The 19,718-nt window shown below is 42.4% G+C and overlaps 1 protein-coding gene across 3 annotated transcripts in view; it reads right to left on the bottom strand.

Annotated features, from left to right (window-relative positions):
* Positions 1-12,423, bottom strand: part of cdip1 (cell death-inducing p53 target 1) — a 47,647-nt gene extending 35,224 nt beyond the window's left edge. The window contains exons 1-2 of one of the 3 annotated variants that reach the window (XM_068055710.1): positions 12,322-12,399; positions 5,498-5,642 (exon numbers count right to left, since the gene is read on the bottom strand). The gene's annotated coding sequence lies outside the window, so the exon portion shown is untranslated. Of the gene's footprint in view, positions 1-5,497; positions 5,643-12,321 lie in introns of all 3 variants that reach the window. The other 2 variants (XM_068055711.1, XM_068055709.1) reach the window with 2 other exon arrangements.
* Positions 12,424-19,718: the final 7,295 nt, after the last annotated feature.

Here is a 19,718-nt window from a genome sequence, read left to right as displayed (position 1 = left end):
AATTTCAAAAAGAGGCAGGAGTGTGAAAAAAAAGACAAGAAAGGGAGCTGGAATTTAAAAAAAAAATGCGCCCTTGACCTCAATGAAACTTCTGGTGAGGAAAGAAGTAGTGACTCCAGCCCAGGACCCAGTGGAAAGCAGTTTAAATTTGTGCAAGACCTCTCAAAGTTTGAGGAAAAGGAACATAGAAGCATTTTTCCATTTCTTTTGAAAAGATAGCTTGACAGATGAATTGCTGAAGCAAAGCTAGACACTGCTTATGCAAAGCAGGCTCATGGACAGAGCTCATGAAATTTAGACCATGCTTTCTGAGAAGGATGCTGCAGATTATGGGATAACAAAAAAAAAAGTTATTCGCGCTGCTTAGGAGTTAGTCCTGGAAGTGTACAGGCAGAAATTTCAGAACCTCTGGAAACAGCCTGGGCAGACTTGTGTAGAATTTGACAGGGTAAAGCAAATTAACTGATCTTTGGATGCAGGCACTGAAGGCAGAGGCCACACACGAGACCCTTAAGGAAATAATTCTTCTGGAAGAATTTAAAAATTCACTCCCTCCGTTAGTAAGAACCCATGTAGAGAACCAGGTTTCAACAGCCAGCTGAGATGATCGATGGCTGCAAGCATTTGATAAGGTTCCCCAATGGTAGGGTCATTCAGAAAGTAAGGAGGCATGGGATACAGGGAAAGTTGGCTGTCTGGATACAAAATTGGCTGGCCCATAGAAGACAGAGGGTGGTAGTAGATGGAAAGTATTCAGCCTGGAGCTCGGTGACCAGTGGTGTTCCGCAGGGATCTGTTCAGGGACCTCTGCTCTTTGTGATTTTTATAAATGACTTGGATGAGGAAGTGGAAGGCTGGGTTAGCAAGTTTGCAAATGACACGAAGATTGCTGCAGTTGTGGATAGTGTGGAAGGCTGTTGTAGGTTGCAATGGGACATTGACAGGATGCAGAGCTGGGCTGAGAAGTGGCAGATGGAGTTCAACCTGGAAAAGTGTGAAGTGATTCATTTTGGAAGGTTGAATTTGAATGCAGAATACAGGCTGAAAGACAGGATTCTTGGTAGTGTGGAGGAACAGAGGGATCTTGGGGTCCATGTCCATAGATCGCTCAAAGTTGCCACCCAAGTTGATAGGGTTGTTAAGAAGGCGTATGGGGTGTTGGCTTTCATTAACAGGGGGATTGAGTTTAAGAGCCGCGAGGTTATGCTGCAGCTCTATAAAGCCCTGGTTCGACCACACTTGGAATATTGTGTTCAGTTCTGGTCGCCTCATTATAGGAAGGATGTGGAAGCTTTAGAGAGGGTGCAGAGGAGATTTACCAAGATGCTGCCTGGACTGGAGGGCATGTCTTACAAAGAAAGGTTGAGGGAGCTAGGGCTTTTCTCATTGGAGCGAAGAAGGACGAGAGGTGACTTGATAGAGGGGTACAAGATGATGAGAGGCATAGATAGAGTGGATAGTCAGAGACTTTTTCCGAGGGCGGAAAGGGCCATCACCAGGGGGCATAATTTTAAGGTGATTGGAGGAAGGTTTCAGGGAGACGTCAGAGGTAGGTTCTTTACACAGAGTGGTGGGTGCGTGGAATGCACTACCAGCGGTGGTAGAAGCAGATACATTAGAGACATTTAAGCGACTCTTGGATAGGTACATGGATGATAGTAGAATGAAGGGTATGTAGGTAGTTTGATCTTAGAGTAGGTTAAAAGGTTCGGCACAACATCGTGGGCCAAAGGGCCTGTACTGTGCTGTACTGTTCTATGTTCTATGTTCAAACCTTTTTTCCGTCACCCCCACAAACTAGAGAAGGATAGAAGGTGGGAGGGTGAAAGGAAGACAAGTAGCCGGGGACAAGAAGGGATAGCTGGGAACACCCAGGGATCTTCTCCTCAAGCCAGAAAGGAAGATGTTATGGATGGAAGTGAGGTCCAAAAGCCTAAGTGTTTCCATTGCCACAAGGTGGGACACCTTCATGCAAAATGCTGGAAGTTGTGGGGTAAGTAAGGCCAAGGCAGAGAAAGGGGCCCTGACAGAGTATGACAGAACAAAAATGTAGCTCTAACTGCAGCTATAAGGCCAAGTACAAAAAACACTGAGTGCGGGGGGGACATGAAACAAGATACCCAAAGAGTTATAGGGAATTCTCGTCAAAAAAGGAAAAGTAACTCCTTATCCCTCAAGTGAGGCAGGTAAACCTACAGTTATACTTAGGGATACAGGAGCCACCCAAATGCTTTTGCTGAGGAAAGGCATAACTTTTCCAGAGAGCACATTGAAGGTTTTAGTGAACGGTATTGGCTGGAAGTATAACGCCACACTTTTGTATCAGGTACATCTGAAGTGTGACTTAATGTCTGGAACGATAACTGTAGGAGCTGTCCATAGTTTGCCTGTAGATGGAGTTGACCTACTCCTGAGGAATGATTTGGCCAAAGCAAATGTAGTAGCATCTCCAGTAGTCACGGAAAAACCAAGTGAAGTCAAAGAGACAGAACAGTTGCAGGAAAAGGTTCCAGGAATTTTTCCTTTATGGTGTAGTGATCTCAGTAATGGCTAAATAAGTTCCATTGTCAGAGGTCAAATTAGCACCACAGAAAAATAGTTGAACAAACTTTTTTTGGGGGGATTTGGATAATCCGAAGGAAATGTTCAATAAATCTTCTCGGATCAAGGCTCAGCAAGCCGATCCAGAGTTAAGTATCAAAAATTAGCACTAACTAAAGATGAAGCAAAGGGCTTTCCGGAAGATTACCACATTAAAAATGGGACTCTGATGAGTAAGTGGAGACCGCCTCAGACCTGCGGATGAAGAATAGACGGTTGTGCACCAGATAGTGGTACCGCCCAAGTATCGCCAGGAAATATTAAGGATAGTCCATGAAATTCCTATGGTGGGAGATGTGGGGAACTGGAAGACCCAATTACCTATAAGTCGACATTGTTACTGGCCAGGCCTTTCCAAGAACGTTGTGCAGTTTTGTAAAACGTGCCATATGTGTCAGCATTGGAAAAATGCAACCTGCCATAAAACTGGCACCTTTAATTCCCATACCAGTCTTTGGGGAAACCAGTTAGTAGGGTGTTGGTAGACTGTGTGGGACCTTTACCAAAAACAAAAAGCAGGACACCAATATATACTCACTATTATGGATATGGCTACAAGGTACCCAGAGGCCATTCCCTTGAGAACAATTTTTGCTAAGGTACTGGTCGAAAAATTAACCCAGTTCTTCACTAGATATGGATTACCGATTGAGATTCAGTGGGATCAAGGTTCCAACTTCATGTCTAAAATTTTTCAGGAAGTTATGGGTAATTGAGTATAATAGTTACAGTCCTCAGCATACCACTCGCAGAGACAAGGGGCTTTAAAACAGTACCATCAGACCCTCAAACAAACGATCAGGGCATATTGTCATGGATATCCCCATGATTGGGATAAAGTGCTGGAATTTCTTTTGTTCATCACCAGGGATTCACCTAATGAGTCTACTGGTTTTAGTCCTTCTGAATTAGTTTATGAACATGAGGCAAGAGTTCACGAAAATTAAGCAAAAAAAAAAAGCTTGTATAACAGAGGGGCGAATCTTCCGTGTTAGATTATGTATCCGTGTTCCGGGAGCAGCTCACGAGAGCCTGCAAAGTGGCTTAGGAACACCTTAAAGCTTCCCAGAAAGCACGGTTCTATTACATATGTTGAAACAATACCACCAGGAGGATAAGCCAGCATAGGTATTTCTGGTAATAGGGATAGTGAGGATGAGGCAGGAGGGGGACTAGACAATTCTCAAATTGAACTTCCTACTATCCAGTTAGCTAATACTGAATTGCTAGAGAGATTGGACACTATGCTTTCATATTTAGATGCAGAAGACCCAAAAAGGCTATTCACAGCATTTAAAAAAAGAAGTCGGTAGAGACAAACCAGGATGTACAACTTTAGCCATACGTGAATGTAGGAGAATCCTCTTCTATAAAACACATCCTTATAGTTTCAGTCCAGATAAACAGGCCCAGATGAAAGCAGAAATCCAAAACATGTTGGAAAACCATCTAATTGAACCCAGTCAAAGCAGCTGGAGTTCCCCAACCATGTTTTTACCTAAACCTGATGGTTCAACTAGATTTTGCATAGACTACAGAAAGATTAATGCAGTAACGAAGGCAGACTCCTACCCAGTTCCTTGCTTGGAAGACTGTATTGACAGAGTTGGCAGGGCCACATTTCTTACCAAAATAGATGTTAAAGGAATACTGGCAGCTAAAGAAATATCGGCCTTTGTCACACCTGACTGTCTTTTCCAATGCTGAGTGATGCCATTTGGGCTAAAAAAAATACCCAAGCAACTTTCCAGAGACTAGTGAACCAAGTGGTAGTCAGTGTTCCTAATTGCGTGGTTTACCTTGATGTGCTGGTATATAGTGACACTTGGAATAACTAGAAGCTCCATCTAGAAAATTACACAGTTGGCTGATTTGGTGATAAACCTTGCCAAAGTAAACTTGCAAATACACAGGTAACCTACCTATGGCATATATAGGGCAAGGACAAGTGTTGCCAAGAACAGCAAAATACAAGCATTGATGGAGTTCCCTACCCAGAGACTAAACAAGAAATCTTGAGGTTTTTGGAGATTTGTGGTTACTACTGCAGTTTGTACCCAATTTTAGCATTATAGTTGCTCCAATGACAGATTTGCTACAGAAAAAAAGAAAGCCAAGGTAGTGTAATCAGGAGAGTGCCAAGCATCTTTTGAGAGGTTGAAAGCCATTTTGATCAATGGATCAGCATTGCCTGCCGTGAATTTCACTAAGCCCTTCAAGGTAGCAATTGATGCTAGTGACCTGGGGGTTGGTGTATTCCTGTTACATGAAGAGGAATCAGGCATAGAAAGGCCAGTGGGATACTCTTCCAAAAAGCTAAAATCGACACCAAAAGATATATTCAGTGGAAAAAGAAACCCTGGGCTTATTACTAGCTCTTAAACATTTTGAAATCCATGTCCGCCACTGTTAGAGAGACTGAAAGAGAGAGAGTATATACTGAACATAACCCTTATCCTTTAAAATTCAAAAGCCAGAATACCAGATTATTTTGATGGAGTTTACTACTGCAGCCCCATTTCACTTAGATTATCCACATTGTGAGGAAAACAATGCAATTGCTGATGCTTTGTCCAGAATTTAAACTTTGCTGAGTTATCGGAGTACAAAGCAGAACTGAATTAGTTACAGGTAAAGAGTGAATGAGAATGTGTGTGTAAATGTGTTTTAATATTTTATTTTTTCCCCACACTTCATAATGAAATGCATTTAAAAAGTAGTGTTTCATTCCTCCAAGGATGGAGGGGTTATGAAAGTACTTCCTTTAAAATATTTGAGAACTTGTGTTTTAGAATTGTGGAGATGGATTTATTTGAGACTGAAGTGATTCCATAAATACTGGACTTTGTTTTTAAATAAAAACAAGGTCACTGGAAGGACTATTTAAAACACTTACTGGAAGTCACATGTCTTCAGCCAAGTAAACAGCAGGTGCCTTCTGACGATGGGAGCTGTTTACAGAGGTGACATGTCTAGATTTATGGCAGTCAGGAGCTGGTTTCAGTTTGGATTTGTTTTGAGCCCATTGGGATTGTAGCCTGCTAAAAGAAACAAACACTCAGCTCATCCTATGTCCACTTTTGAAAAACCCTGTGAATTCCGTGTGATAGCTAAAACCCCTAATGCCGCATTTCTCCTGGAAAGCTGGTCAAAATGATCCTCAACATCGCCAGAAGAGAACTGCTCCAAAAAGATCCCAGTGACAGCCATTTACGCTTATCTGGGACGTCAGGATAAAGGAGTTTGCAAGTTCTCCCTGTGACCGCGTGGGTTTTTGCCAGGTGTTCCGGTTTCCTCCCACAGCCAAAGACTTGCAGGTTGATAGGTAAATTGGCCATTGTAAATTGCCCCTAGTGTAGGTAGGTGGTAGGGAATATGGGATTACAGTAGGGTTAGTATAAATGGGTGGTTGTTGGTCGGCACAGACTCGGTGGGCCGAAGGGCCTGTTTCAGTGCTGCATCTCTAAATAAAATAAATGGATATTATTCCATATCTTCTCCTTTTCCTTCAAGGATTAACAAGTATTTGGCCAAAGGTGTTTGTCTTTTTTGTAAAAAAAAAATCTCTGCAGAGAAAACTTTTTTTTTCTTTAACTGGTGTGTGTGCATGGTAAATTTTAAAAAAGGGAACTTTCATTTTTCAATGTGCGTTAATGCTCTGCATCTTTAATTTATTATAAAAGACTTATTCAGTAATCATTTTTTGTTTATCGAAGAAACCTGGTTGGTGGATTTTATTCTGAAAATAAAATGTATATAAATCGGCCTTTTATTTAAACATTTACCCAGTTACCAATATGTTGTAACCTGTAGAGAAGTGGAACTAGAGAAAGACTGTGCACTCCTCCATCCTCGGCCATAACAACTACTTCTGCCAATTTGAACTGTCCAGTCTAAATGAAGATACAAGTCCCCCAGGATGATTGCACTGCCATTGTTAAAAGCTCCTCTTATTTCTTGATTAATATTCTAGCCAACAGTACAATACTCAGTCCAAAAGAGTAGGTACTGTTAGGAGGCCTATAAACTACTCAGTGTTTTCTGTTCCCTGTTATTTATCATCTACACTCATACTGATTCTACATCTGCTCTTCCAAACCCAGATACCTCCACAATACTGTCCTTATCCCATCCTTTACTATTAGGCAACCCTGCCTCCTTTCACATTTTCTCTGTCTTTTCAGAATGTCAAGTACCCTAGAATATTTAGTTTCCAAACTTGGTCACCATGTAACACTGTCTCTAATGGCTATTCACTCAAACTCATTTATTTCCATTTGTGCCATTAATTTGTCTGTCTTGTTACAAATGCTTTGTGCCTTCAAATAAAGTGTCTTTAATTTGAACATTTTAACCATTTTCCCTGATTTGACCTTACAAACTGATGCACTAGTAAACTTTGTCCCCTTCCTGTCTATTCTGCTCATTTTTACTCAAATTGCGACACTGCTGTATGGCCTTTATAAAGTTCCCCTCACTTAAATCCTTATCCACCCCACATAACACTTATTTTTAATTTAAGTCCTAGTCATTCAATTAACCAGGATACTAGTCTCAGCCTGGTTTATGTAGAGCACATCCCAATGAAATAGCTCCCTCTTTCCCCAGTATTAGTGCCAGTGCCTTATGAATGAAAACTACAGTCTGCCAAACCACTTTGAGCCATGTATTCAACTCTCGGATCGGTTTGTCCCTGTGTCAATTTGCACATCACTCGGGTAGTAATCCGGAGATTACGACCTTTGAGGTTCTGCTTATTAGGGTAGTAGCTCCTCAAATGACAAGTGAATCTCATTCTACCTATTTTATTGGCTCCTACATGCACCACAACAACGGGATCCTCTTCCATTCACTCAGTCTTCAGCTGTGAGGCAATGTCCTTAACCCTAGCACCAGGCAGGCAACATAACCTTCAGAACTCCTGACCACAGCTGCAGAGAGCAGTATCTATTCCCAATTATACTATCCCCCATCACATTCTTCTTCACTTCCCCGCCACTCGCAACACCTCCTGTAACAGTGCTGTGGTCAGTTTGCTCATCCATCCTGAAGACTTTGCCTTCGTCCACACAGGTAATAAAGAACCTCACTGTTGGATCAGGACAAACAAAGATCCTCCAGCACTGCACCAGTTACCTGCCTGACTCAGTCACGCCCTCCTGTTCCTGACCACTAACCAGACCTGTATCCCTTCCTAACCCAAGGGGTGTGATTGCCTTCTAGATCAAAGTGCCCATGTAACTCTTTCTCCCCACAAACACACTGTGCCGCAGCTGATCATGTTTTTTTTTAAAAAACACCTTTTCAAGCAACATGCAAGCTACAAGTGCTCATTCAGCTTCCTGTTCACAGTAATTCACCCCTATTCAAGCAATCACTTACAGCTGATTGATCTGTTTACTGCCACTGTTGACTACCACTAACAGGCAGTTTCTGTCAAGTGTTTAAAAACTAAAAAAAAACTGCAAATTAATGAAGTTCAAGTTAAATTCAAAAGTTAAACTAAGTTTCAGTTTGAGACTACTCACACACTTACCAGTGAATTCGACTCTCACCAATTTCTCAACTCTTACACTCTGTTTATGACCACTCTGTCAAGCAACCCAACAGTCAAATGTCCACATTACAAGACTACAAAAGTGATATTCATTAGGGCTTCATTTTATACCCAATTTATATTTGTGCGGCAAATTTACATCCATGGTGGATTTTCAGCAAAGTACAAATAGTGCAGCAGCTTTTCCCCTCGTCTCATTTCTGCTTGACTACATAGAGTTACCAGAGACAATGAAGCAGGAGATTCACATCACACAAGACTAGATGGGTGGTGGAACTTTGGTAAGATAAATAATACAGATGAGGAAACTAATAAAAACCTGTAGATGGGCAAATAATTGGCAAATGAAGTTCAACACAGATAAATGTGAGGTAGCACATATCAAATCAGGAGGTCACTTATTACTCTGTGAGGTAGAGGACCAAAGAGTACAAATACACCCATCACTAAAAGTCTTGCCATAGGTTAGCAGGGCCATAAAAAAAAAGCAAACCAAGCACTAGGCTTTATTTCCAGAGGGATAAAAAAGTAGGGAAGTTATGCTAAACCTGTCTAACCAAGGTTTAGTACCATACTTAGAGTACTGCATGCATTTCTGGTTGTCATATGATAGAAAGGATATGGGGCAGAGAAGATTTACAAGGATGATACCAGAAATTCTTGCGTATAAATATCAGGAACCAGTTAACGGGCTGGGCTTTTCTCTTGGAGAAAAAAAGGCTGAGGATTGATATAGACCTCTATTAGATAATTATGAAAGGCTTGGATAAAGTGGATATAGAGAGAATGTTTCCACTGTGTGGAAGAGCATAACTAGAGGCCATTAATATGAGAGACACACAGACACAGAGACACAGAGACACAGAGACACAGAGACACAGAGACACAGAGACACAGAGACACAGAGACACAGAGACACAGAGACACAGAGACACAGAGACACAGAGACACAGAGACACAAAGAAATCCAATAGGGAATTCGGAAGAAACCTCTTTAAATCAGAGTGGTGAGAATGCAGAACTCACTACCACAGGGAGTGGTTGAAGCAAATAGTATAAATGCATTTAAGGAGGGGGGGGGGGGAAGCTAGAGAAACATATGAGGGAGAAGGGAGTAGAGGGTTATGTGGGTACATTTAGACAAAGGAGACTCGAGCAGAGCAGAAATGCCAGCATAGACTGATTGGACCCATTTCTGAGCCATATATCCTAGATGTAATTTTACAAATTCACAACAATATCAGGACTTGGGAAGCTCTTAGCTCTTAAATCTAAACCTTAGATAACAAAATTAAAAACATTAAGTTCACAAAGTAAAAAGTATAAATGGAACTTGTAACTAGTTGCTTTGACACTGAAGATAATGAAGTTTGAAATAAAAACAGGAAATGCTGGAACCACTCAGCAGGTCTGGCAGCATCTGTGAAAAGAGAAGCAGAGTTAACGTTTCGGGTCAGTGACCCTTCTTCAGAACTGATTCCGAAGAAGGGTCACTGACCCGAAACGTTAACTCTGCTTCTCTTTTCACAGATGCTGCCAGACCTGCTGAGTGGTTCCAGCATTTCTTGTTTTTATTTCATATTTCCAGCATCTGCAGTATTTTGCTATTAGATAATGAAGTTTAATGGACTATTGGAGAGTCCTTTATAACAGGCACGGAATTATATTTCTAATAATTTCTAGCTTCCAAATTGAATTTAATAATTTTAGAATAGCATGACTCAGTTAATAGCATTCTCAGTGACAGATAATTGCGAGCTAAAGCTCAACTCCATGACTTGGCCACATATTCTATACTAACTCTTCAGTGCAATACTGAGAGAGTGCTGCATTTGCTACAAATGACATCTTTTGAATATTAAACTTCATGTATACTGAAAGTAAAAGTTCCCATGGCATTATTCAAAGATCAGGGGCTCTTCGGAGCATGAATTTTCACTTCAGTCCAATTCCCTGTTTAAAACAAAAGGGTTAACATCTGAATTAGAGTAAAGTAGATTGGAAAATCTACACCCTGGAGCTGTTTTAATTATTCATTTACAAATGCAAGGCTAGCATTTACTGTCCATCACCATCTGTCCTTCAGAAGATGAGCTGCTTTCTTGGACTAATGCAGTGCATAGAGTGAAGGTACCCCCAAAAAGCTATTAGGAAGGGAACTCCCAGATTTCAACTCAGCAACAATGAAGGAACAGCAATATGTCCAAGTCGGGATAACACTGATTTGGAAGGGATGCTGTTCCCATGCACTGCAGCCCTCATCATTTCTATATTAAAACAATGACTACACCTCAGAAGTACTTCATTGGCTGTGAAGCACATTGTGGTGCCCCAAGATCATGAAAGTCATCATATAAATGAAAGTGTTTCTTTTCTGTGGGGGGTGGGGGGGGGTAGCGACTTGCTGCAATGCAACCTGTAAAAAATATGCCACTGGTGTAGGGAATGGATGTTTAAACTGGTGGATGGGGTACCAAGCAGATTGGATGGTGTCAAGCTGGAGTGTGGTTTATATAATTATATTTGCTGGTCTGCACAAACTGGCTGCTACATTTGCCTACATGTTAGCGACTGCTAATCAAAAAGTACTTAATTGTGAATTTGGGATGGAAATAAAGTGCACAGAAAAGATTTTTTTTATATAATCTTGGAACGTCCCAAAGTACTTTGCAGTTAATGAAATACTTTTGAAGTGTAGCAACATATTACAACAGCAACTAGTGTTATTACACTAAGAACTTCATGAACTGTACAGTTCTTTGGGAAATCCTGAGGTGATAAAAGCACTATATAAACGTAAGTCTTTTTCAATATATAATATCAAATGACATTTATACATCACCTTAAATGTAGTCAAACATTAAGGCACTTCACAGAAGCATTAATAAAATCCGATATCGATCCACATAAGGAGATATTACAGCAGGAGGTCATAGTGGTAGGTTTTAAGGAGCATCATATAAGGAGAGAGAGGGGTACAGCAGCAGATAGGTTTCTGGAGGGAATTCCAGCACTTGGGGCCTACATAACTGAAAGCACAGCCACCAATGGTGGAGCAATAAAATAAAAAATGTGCAAGAGGTCAGAATTAGAGGAGCACAGAGTTTTTTTTTTATTCTTTCATAGGACATGAGCATCACTGGCAATGCCAGCATTTACTGTCCATGCCCAATTGCCCCTGCAAAAAGTGGTGGTGAGCCACCTTCTTGAACTGCTGCAGTCCATCTTGGTGAGATATAGAGCTGAAGATTAGAGATATGGTGGGGGAGGCCTTGGAGGATTTGAAAAGCTGAAGTGTAATAAGCCACTCTTAAGTAACAACTGCTATCCAGCTTGAACACCTGTATATTTTGATTTATAAAAGATAGTAAAGATTTGCTGCATAAATGACTAATCATTTTATTCTTTCATGGGATGAGCATCATTGGCAAGGCCAGCATTTGTTGTCTATCCCTTCTGCTTGAAGTACAACCAATATGTCAAATTGATAAACATAAGAAAATGGGCAGCTATATAATTTTAACTTAAGTGCCCCGGAATATGTGACAATTTTTAACTGAATCAAACATTTAAAATCAATTGCAATAGCCACAAAAAAAAAAATCCATTCCACAGTGATTGCAACTCCACATGTTCATCCAAATTTTACATTTACATACACATCTGAAATCAGCTGGTAAAGTGTATATGTAAAAAGATATTGTGGCTATCAACCCACAGCACTCATATGCATTCTAAACCACAAATATAAAAACTTGTATCAAGTTCAAATACTATTGTCTACAAGAAATAATACTGGGCAAATCTTTTTCTGTTTACAAACACCACAAATGACCTATTTTTGCATAAATATGGTATCACCAAGATTTCATTACACTCAACATTCTTACATCTAATTTTTCAAATGACAGAATTTCCCTTGTAGAGGTTTTTACTTGTATTCCATTTGTCTACACCATCCTAAACTGGATTCATCAACATCAAAACCTTCACCGTCCCTCAGTCAGCCGCTTCATAACAAAACACCATTTACTGCTTGGGTACAAGATGCTGAATATGGCCTCAAATTTAGACCAACAAAACAATACAACTAAAAATTTTACTGTAGAAAGACAAAAGCAGCTTTAGGAAACGTGTTGCACTAACGGACAATAATTATTCACCTGCTGATACAAAGACCGCTTCGCCGAGCCTCACAAACCGATCCGAACCAGTGGCACAAAAGGCCTCGATAAGTACGCAGGCGCAGCGGCGCCGGGCAGACTGGGAATTGTAGTTCTTCCGTCCGCCTTCGCAACAGGAAGTGACGGTGCAGCCGAGCAATGGGGACTACAACTCCCAGAACACATCGCCAGCAAACAGAAAACGGTGAGCGGCCGCCGCTAATTACAGTTAATTTTTTTTGGCTTTCGCAATACAAGGTACGCATCACAAAACGGCTATGGATGTAAAAAAAAACACTTCAGCTTCTCTCTGGTGTAAGTTTACGCACCGCTCGGAGCTGCTATGCTGCCCTCAGACACGATGGGCCTGTTTCTGTTCTGTATAACTCTATGATACTATGCTAAATGCCGCAATATACAGAAACATTTCCTTGATGTAATTTTCTGGGTTATGCCTGGCTTTTGGCTGTATGTGAACATTTTTTTTTAAAGATTTCTGCTGGGTTTTTTGAGCATCCTGTCATCACACTTGTGAAAACACCAGGGCGAGAAACGCAATATAGAGTTGGGTTGAAATGATATGGTCAGTTTACTTCAAAAAAAAATTATAACTGTACACTCAATTGTAGAGGGCGCCACCATGCTAGTAAATGCACCAAATTCAGTTCAAATATCAAAATGTCCAGGTAGAGGGCATTCCCCAAAGAAGATAATTTTTTTATTTGCTTTAAATACTCACATCCCCCTTTAGTAATTTCTAAATCTACCACTGATGCTGATTGTGTTTTTTGTGTATTAAATGTGATGCAACTTTGGCTACACCTACAACTAAGAGAAGCCTATTCTTACAGTCAAATGAGGAGGGATGGAAGGGCTTCCCTCTTTTCCCTCCTTGTTTGACCACAACAGGTTTAATTCCTTCTCGGAGTGGATATACTGGCCAATTCAGTAGGTGTTTAGAAACATAGAAAATAGGAGCAGGAGCAGGTCATTCGGCCCTTCGAGTCTGCTCCGCCATTCATTATGATCATGGCGGATCATCCAACTCAGTAACCTGTTCCTGCTTTTGCCCCAGACCCTTTGATCCCTTTAGACCCAAGAGCTATATCTAACTCCTTCTTGAAAACATACAATGTTTTGGCCTAAACTGCTTTCTGTGGTAGCTAATTCCACAGGCTCACCAAGCTCTGGGTGAAGAAATTTCTCCTCATCTCAGTCCTGAAAGATTTACCCCATATCCTGAGACTATGACTGCTGGTTCTGGACTCCCCCACCATCGGGAACATCCTTCCTGCATCTACCCTGTCAAGTCCTGTTAGAATTTTATAGGTTTCTATGAGATTCCCCCCTCACTCTTCTGAACTCCAACGAATATAATCCTAACCGACTCAATCTCTCCTCATACGCTAGTCCCGCCATCCCAGGAATCAGTCTGGTAAAACTTCGCTGCACTCCCTCTCTAGCAAGAACATCCTTCCTCAGATAAGGAGACCAAAACTGCACACAATATTCCAGGTGTGGCCTCACCAAGGCCCTGTATAATTGCAGCAAGATATCCCTGCTCCTGCACTTGAATCCTCTCGCTATGAAGGCCAACATACCATTTGCCTTTTTTACCACCTGTTGGACCTACATGCTTAATTTCAGCAACTGGTGTATGAGAACACCCAGGTCTCGCTGCATATTCCCCTCTCAGTTTATAGCCGTTCAGATAATAATCTGCCTTCCTGTTTTTACTACCAAAGTGGATAACCTCACATTTATCCGCATTATACTGCATCTGCCTTGCATTAGCCCACTCACTCAACTTGTCCAAATCACCCTGAAGCCTCTCTGCATCCTCCTCACTACTCACCCTCCTACCCAGTGTTGTGTCATCTGCAAATTTGGAGATATTACATTTAGTTCCCTCATCTAAATCATTAATATTTATTGTGATTAGCTGGGGTCATAGCACCGATCCCTGTGGTACCCCACTAGTCACAGCCTGCCATTCGGAAATAGACCCATTTATCCCTACTCTTTCTTTCCTGTCTGCCAACCAATTTTCTATCCATTGCAATACACTACCCCCAATCCCATGTGCTTTAATTTTGCACGCTAATCTCTTATGTGGGACTTTGTCGAAAGCCTTCTGAAAGTTCAAATAAACCACATCCACTGGCTCCCCCTCATCAACTCTACTAGTTACATCCTCGAAGATTTCTAGTAGATTTGTCAAGCATGATTTGCCTTTCGTAAATCCATGTTGACTCTGCCCGATTCAACCACTGTTCTCCAAGTGCTCTGGTATAAAATCTTTGACAATGGACTCTAGAATTTTCCTCACTACCGACATCAGGCTGACTGGTCTATAATTCCCTGCTTTCTCTCTAGCTCCCTTTTTAAATAGTGGGTTTACATTAGCTACCCTCCAATCTGTAGGAACTGTTTCAGAGTCTTTCGAATCTTGGAAGATGACCACCAATGCATCCACTATTTCTAGGGCCATTTCCTTAAGTACTCTGGGATGTAGATTATCAGGCCCTGGGGATTTATCGGCCTTCAATCCCATCAATTTCCCCAACACCATTTCCCTACTAATACTGATTACTTACTTGTTATGATCATAACAAGAACCAATCTGACAGGTTTTCTTGAGTTTAACAAAGAAAGAGGTTAACTTTATTGTACCTAAATCGAACTAATAAGATACTAAACAACATGCCAACTTTCACTCTCACAGATACACTAAAAGTTTACACACACACAAATAGGTTACAGAGTGGAGAAAGATAGGTTGGTTGAGTTAGAGTCCATAAAAAAGGTATACAGTGAAGTTTGGTGATTCGGCTGGCTTCCAGCTGAAATTAGTGGTCCTGACGCTTTTAGTTTGAAGAGTTAGATGACTGGTTTGGTGAGTCTCTTGGAGATAGCGATGTGGATGATTTTCTCCAGTGGGATTTCTGATTGTAGCCGGACTATGCAAAGGTGGTCATTCATCAAGCAGGATTTGAAGTTTGCAAGCTGGAATGGAGAGGAGGGGGGAATCCCCACTTAGGGTCTGTTCATGTCAGAGTCCAGTTGCTTCTCCTCTGCTGCAGAGAACAACAACAGCTTAAAACCACAGATGACGAGGGGCTTATCACATGACAATCACTCAATGATTCAAACATAGCAGTTAGCAGTATTTCTCTGCTTGCTGAAAAGAACAAACAGCCCCTTTAAACTTCCTGGGTCTTGGTTCTTGCTGGAAAATGCAGCCATTTTGTCTCCCTCCTCACAGTCCTTTGCAATGTATGATACAGTGTTACAACCTAGGTGATCATCTTAAGCTGCCAACAGTTATCCTTTTTTAAAATGTTCTTTTTAAATTTCTTCAAAAAAATATAAAGTCAGATCTCCAGTCAGTGGGCCAAAGAAAATTATTATTCAACAAAACACATTGGCGTAACACTATTCTTCATTGCATTTGCAACCTAATTTGTCTTTATGTGTCATAAGACATATGTATATAGAGACAGAGAGAGAGCTGATTTGAACTGTCAGCTTTTGCTTGTTTTCGAGGTTGGCATGTAAGAAAAACAGAGTTCAAAAATTCAAATAAATAGATATCTTAGAGGATCTTTTGGTTTCAGAGTACAAGTTGAGAACATAAGAAATAGGAGCAGGAGTAGACCACCTACAGAAGATGTGATTAAGCTAGAGAGGGTGCAGAAAAGATTCACAAGGATGTTGCCTGGTTTGGAGGGCTGAGTTATAAAGAGAGATTGGATAGGCTGGGTCTGTTTTCCCTGGAGCGAAGGAGTCTGAGAGGGGACATGATAGAGGTATATAAAATGATGAGAGGCATAGATAGGGTAGATAGCCAAAGTCTGTTTCCCATGGTAGGGGTGACTAAAACTAGAGGGCATAGATTTAAGGTGAGAGGGAGGAGGTTTAAAGGGGATCAAAGGGGTAAATTTTTCACACAAAGAATAGTGGGTATCTGGAATGAGCTGCCTGAGGAGGTGGTGGAGGCAGGAACAGTAGCGACATTTAAGAGGCATCTGGACAGGTACTTGAATGAGCAAGGCATAGAGGGATATGGAATTAATGCAGGCAGGTGGGATTAGGATAGATAGGCATTATGGTCGGCATGGACGCGGTGGGCCGAAGGGCCTGTTTCTATGCTGTATGACTCTATTAGGCCTCTTGAGCCTGCTCTGCCATTCAATATGATCATGGCTGATCCTCAGCCTCAACTGCACTTTCCCGCCACTCCTGGTATTCAGTGAATCCCTGAGAGACCAAACATCTGTCGATCTCAGCCTTAAATATATTCAACGATGGAGCATTCACAACCCTCTAGGGCAGGGAATTCCAAAGATTCACAACCCTTTGAGTGAAGACATTTCTCGTTAGCTCAGTCCTAAATGATCGACCTCTTAACCTGAGACTGTGCCCCCATGTTCTAGATTCCCCAGCCAGGGAAACAACCTCTCAGTGTCTACTCTGCCAAGCTCCTTCAGAATCTTGTATGTTTCAATGAGATCACCTCTCATTCTTCTAAATTCCAGAGAGTATAGACCCAATTTACTCAGCCTCTCATCCTAGGACAATCCTCTCATCCCAAGAACCAATCTAGTGAATCTTTGCTGTACCACCTCCAATGCAAGTATATCCTGCCTTAAATATGGACACCAAAACGGCATGACCAGATATGGTCTCACCCAAGCCCTGTTGTAGCAAGGCTTCCGTATTTTGTACTCCAATCCCTTTGCAATAAAAGTCAACATGCCATTTGCCTTCCTAATTGCTTGCTGTGCCTGCATGCTAACTTTCTGCGTTCCTTGTACAAGTACACCCAAGCCTCTCTGAATATCAACATTTACAAGTTTCATGCCTTTTCAAAAATATTCTGCTTTTACGAACATACGAATTAGGAGCAGAGGTAGGCCATTTGGCCCCTCTAGCCTGCTCCACCATTCAATAAGATCATGTCTGATCTGTTTGTGTTTCGAATTCCACTCTCCCATCAACCCCTGGTAACCTTTGATTCCCATGCCGAACAAGAATCTATCTACCTCCACCTTAAAAATATTCAATGTTCCTGCCGGCACCACCTTCTGAGGCAGAGAGTTCCAAAGTTGCACAACCCTCTGAGAGAAAGTAATTCTCCTCATCTCTGTCTGAAAAGGTTGTTGCTTAATTTTAAAACAGTGCCCCCTAGTTCTGGACTCACCCACAAAAGGAAACATCCTTTCCACATCCACCTTGTCAAGACCGTTCAGGATCTTATATACTTCAACCAAGTCTCCCCTCACTCTTCTAAACTCCAGTGAAAAGAAGCCCAGTCTGTCCAACCTTTTCTCATAAGACAACCCGCTCATTCAGGTAACTCGATCTAGTAAATCTCATCTGAACCGCCTCCGACGCATTTACATCCTTCCTTAAATAAGGAGACCAAAACTGCACACAGTATTCGAGATGTGGTCTCACCAATGCCCTCGATAACTGAAGCATAGCATCCTTACTTTTATTTTCAATTCCTCTTGTAATAAAGAATAGCATTCCATTAGCCTTCTTTATTACCTGCTGTACCTACATACTAACGTTTTGTGACTCCTGCATTAGAACACCTCTACACCTCGGAATTCTGCAATCGTTCTCCGTTTAAGTAACACTCTAGTTTTTTATTCTTCCTGCCAAAGTGAACAACTTCACATTTTCCCACATTATACTCCACCTGCCAGATTTTTGCCCACTCACTCAACCTATCTATATCAGTCTGCAACCTCCTTATGTCCTCGTCACAACATACTTTCCTACCTTTCTTTGTGTCACTGCAAATTTAGCTACCATGCCATTGCTCCCCTCATCTAAGTCATTGATATAAATTGTAAAGAATTGAGTCCCCAGCACAGACCCCTGCGGGACTCCACTTGTCACATCCTGCCAATCAGAAAAGAACCCATTTATGCATACTCTCTGCTTTCTGCCAACCAGCCAATCTTCTATCTATGCTAATATGTTACCCCCTACACCATGAGCTCCTTCTTTGCGCAATAACCTTCTATGTGATACCTTGTCAAATGCCTTTTGTATTCTTACTGTGTGAATAACCTCACACCCCCACCACTGACAGCATGTGGGGCCTTTTTATTTGAATCTTCCACCAGGTCGAGTAGATCCTGGGGGATGTCAATACTTGATCGGGTGGACTCAGCTTCATCAACCTTTCCCGCCTCAGCCTTCAGGATGCCTCAGCCGGCGACGAGTGACTGGGTTCTCCTGGGTGTATGCACTATCCCTCCCTCGGGCAAGGAACACCTCCCATCCCTGGGAGGCACAGCCTGAAGAGAGGGACCTGTTTCACCCTCCCGAGGGATGGACGATCTCCCTTTGACAGTGTGTGGTGGGGTGGGGGGGGGGGCATGAGGGAGGTGGTAGGATCTGCGAGGGGCACTAACTCCTTTTCCATGGAGCGTTGTCCTTTCTCCGGGCTCTCCCCCGCCTCCAAGGAGCAGTGCCTCCTCCTTCCCTTCCAGGAGGGATGTAGAGGGAGGCAACTCCATGTATGTCGAGGCTTCCGGCGCCGCACTCTCCCTCGGTCCTGCACCTGAGACCGGCCATGGGATTTGAATGCTCTGTCAAGTGGGCACATTCAGAGTCGCACGTGGGATCACTTGCAGGCTGCCTCGCACTATCTGGGGGGGCCTGTCTCGAGGTACTTATTTTTGCACCATGTCTTCCTTCCACGTGGATGCTTACCCCCTCCCCACCGGCAACTGTGGTGACTTTAGCTGCCAACACTGACTGCATGCTCAAGGGTTTGGATGCGGGAATGGGAGAGGGAGGGAGGGCTGATGGCACGAGCCTTGGCTGCCTGCGATGTTTTTGCGGCCTGGTAGATGGAGCAGTTTCTTAATACGTGCCCCACCTTCTTACAGGTGTTGAACCACACACTTTCCGACGTCCAGAAGACGTGGTAGGTGGCCCCTTGATGCTGAATGGAGAACGCACCCTCTATGTCCTCCTCCTGTGCCATTTCCACAAAGACTTGGCACCGGAAGGAGAAGTTATGCCGGAGGCCGGTCTCTCTGAAGCTGAGTGGGGTGGATGCTATCTCCAACCTTATCTCCCCCAGGAGGCAAAGTAGGGGGGGGGAGGAGCTCACCTGGAATAAAGGATGAGGAGATGTTGAGTTGCTGCGCGGTGGCCTCAAGAGGTCTACGAACAGAAAGGTCCCACCCATTGTGAAGCCCTCTCTAAGACCGGGTTCACCACCTACTCGGTCTTCAGAAAGAATACACCGCCTTGCTGTACATTTTCAAGGCGGCTAAGATGGTTGAAGGGTTGACAATCACAGCCGTGCCTTTGACCCATGCCTCGATCATCTTGTTGGGTTGAGTGTACTCTTCACCCCATGTGTTTTG

This window comes from Heterodontus francisci, chromosome 24, assembly GCF_036365525.1.
Source record: "Heterodontus francisci isolate sHetFra1 chromosome 24, sHetFra1.hap1, whole genome shotgun sequence".
In the NCBI taxonomy this organism is placed as follows: domain Eukaryota; kingdom Metazoa; phylum Chordata; class Chondrichthyes; order Heterodontiformes; family Heterodontidae; genus Heterodontus; species Heterodontus francisci.
This window is presented reverse-complemented; position numbering and strand designations above follow the sequence as displayed.